Genomic DNA, 3,183 nt, shown 5'->3' with positions numbered 1-3,183 from the left:
CCCGATGCTTCTGATTCAAACTAATCGCACTGTTTAAGAGTACGGAGAGTTTTATTTTATACACTGACATACCCATTTAAATAGACTTCCATGTTCACATATTTCTGAAATTCAACATTGTGGACTACTTCTACAAACAATTTCTCAGTGTGATACCTTGAAATATCATTGCTGTAGTTTAAGCAGTTTGGCAGGACAGTAGCTCCTCTACCAAGTGCTAAGCTACATTAAGTCACAAAGGAGAGTCAGTGGAAGCTTTTTCACCTTGTGCCTTCAGATTAGCTTAAAAACTGGATCGAGAGCTTAATTGAATGGGTTTCCTTGGCCAGGCAGGTGGATTCAAGCATTATATCACAAATTATGATGGAAAAGGTTGTAAAATGTGCTTTTTTCTGGTGATGCAGACCTGTTCTCTGAAACGATGAGTCCTACCTCTATATCTATTGGATTTGGCATAACAGACTATACTGTAAAGTTTGGTACAAAAAGGATCACGATTTGTGGCTGTTTTCCAGAAGTTGGGCTTGGCCTCTTTTTTCCAGTGAAAGGAACTTGTAACCCTTCAGCACACCAAAACATTTTTGGACAGCGTTATGCTTCCAACTTTGGTTTTCAATTCACAAATCCATCAAGAGATGGATGGGTGAATGGGGTGTGGGATAAGTTGATTGGCCTGCACAGATTCCTGACATCAAAACGATGGAATAAAATAGAATACATGTTGCTATTCAGGCTTTCTCAACCAACATCACTGTCTGACCTCACAAATGCTCTAAAGATTCCCTTCAACACATTCCTTAATCTCATGGTTTTCCTTCCTTGAAGAGTTTCAGAGGGTGGACTGGCTTCATATTTGACCCCTGTAGGTTTAATATAACTGAGATTAATATGTTTGCAGAAGAGGCTACATTAATACTTGTTTCAACATAGACTGCAAGGTTGATAGGTCAAAAATGTAAGCACATCCTATTGAAGCAGGGTGCTGAAGTCCATTCCCAGTGAGGTGCCATTCTGCAACTATTGGATGGGTTTCTTCTGCAACACACCTGGATCAAATGAATGGCTCATTAGCTGGCGTTTGGAAAGCTGAGTTACTGCCAGAGAGCAAAGTCAGCCTTTTTATTCAGACGTGTTGGACTGGACTTGGACTGTAATGATGAAAAGCAGCGACTAAAACAAATAAATTAATAGTTTTTCTACCATTGATATACCATGCCAGAAATGTTGTCACTGTCTATGTTCTTACATGCCAGAGGGGACAACTGTGGGTCGTCTACTCAAATATTGTGGGTTTGATTCCAACTTCCTCCTGCAATCGATTGAAGTGTCCCTGAGCAAGGCACGTAACAAACTGTATGTTACACCTGCTGGTGTGTGAGTGTGTATGTTTTGAGTACTAAAGTGTTCCTAAAGCGTCTTCAGCATGTCTAAAAACGTGCTGCATAGTTTCAGTCCACTTTACATTTTCTCACTGAGTTGATTAAAGGGCCTTAAAGATGCAACATCCAGATGCAGTTTTCACTGGAATGATTTGTAATCAAAATGAGCAAATACAGGCAGCAACAGATTCTGGCATCAGCATTTGCTTTAATTGCTGAAAGTACAGCTTCAGGGCTTCAGGGCTTCGTTTACAAGCCCAAACTCAGCCGCCTGGTTGCAAGGTTAAGTTGTTTCTTAATATTCCCCAATGAGGAAAAGTATCCTCTCTATTTTACCCACTGTGTTTATGGGCAGAGCAACTGGGCTCTCAGGAGGTTTTGCATGTTTTTACCCAGTTGTAGGATTCTTAAAATTATTATCACTGCTTGACATTTTATAACAACAAAACCTTTACTGGTTGTAGACAGCAGTCATTTAAATCGTCTAACACGAGGGGCTATTACACACAAACACAGATAATAAAGAGTTTTAAGAATGTATGGGAAAAAACATCAACAAAGAAGGTTTGCTTATTCGTAGTTTAAATGAATAATGTTGATCATATCTATTTGGAAGTGTGTAGATTTAAATGTTGGCCCTGAAAATCCAATCTTCAGATATTTTCTCCTGACGATCTTCACTGTAAAGACGGTGTTAACGTTGAAATCACTTTTAAACTATTTGGAAGCTGGATTAAAATCTGGAACTTTGAACTGTTTTTGATATCCTCATAATACAGGGAAGAGGGTTTTATGTGGATTCGATTTAGTGGATTTGGATTCTGTAAAGAAGCATTGGGAGAATGCCAGGTATCATAATGGGACGGTATTGTCTAGCTGTAAAACCATAACCTTCAAAATATCTTTCAGAGATTATGTAATCAACCAAATAAAATTATACCTCTTTTGTGAACATATCTGAAAAGATTGAGACCTCAGTCAGATGAGAAATGCAATTCTCAAGTATTGCATTTAAAAACACAATCAAAAGACTTTTACGGCTATTTTTGTTATTAATTGCATTCACAGTTAAAAGTACACTTATCCTTTTCAATTAGGGGTTCAGCGTGGATTCGGCAGCAGAATGCTCTGCACATGCTTTATTTGAGTTCAAATTTAAGATCTTTTTACTGCGAGGCGACAGTAATCACAAGTGAGCCGCTGTGCCGCCACAGGAGACGCTTGAACCGCCTAATATCCCAGCAGTGTGCTCATAATACGTAAAAGATTAGCAGTTACTTTAATGCTTATTAATTAAGTAAATCGGTGCACCCGTTTTCACATAATCCTATGTCAACATACTGAACTTGTCTTCATATAGTGCAAAAGAATGTATTTTTCTGAACTTGGCTTCAAACCAAGAATATTAAAGCACTAAAGAAAATTAGGTTTCCTTATTAATATGATAATTTGTGCAGCAAGAAATTCTGCAGTCTAATCAGATCACCCACTTAGTTTTTTCCCCTAGTTTTTGTTCATGAGTGCAGTGCCTGAACCGATGATTTGTCCCGACTCTTGCGCTACATAAATTCTCAGACCCCTGCTAACATTAAATGATGTTACACTTTTAGTGATTGTAATTAACTTGTAATATTATACATGCAAAGCTGACATAAAAAAAAATTTAATTTGATGTTTCTGTGAGCTTTGAAGCGTGTAAGACTAATTAGTCCTGCGTAACTCACTCTGACAAACATGATTTACAATTGAAATTTTGCAATACATGATGATAGTGGACTTTCGGTAATGTTGAGAAACACTGTCT

This window comes from Poecilia reticulata, chromosome 14 (genome assembly GCF_904066995.2).
Source record: "Poecilia reticulata chromosome 14, P_reticulata-male-v2, whole genome shotgun sequence".
NCBI classification, from domain to species: Eukaryota; Metazoa; Chordata; class Actinopteri; order Cyprinodontiformes; family Poeciliidae; genus Poecilia; species Poecilia reticulata.
The sequence above is the reverse complement of the archived record's forward strand: the minus strand, read 5'-3'. Positions refer to the sequence as shown.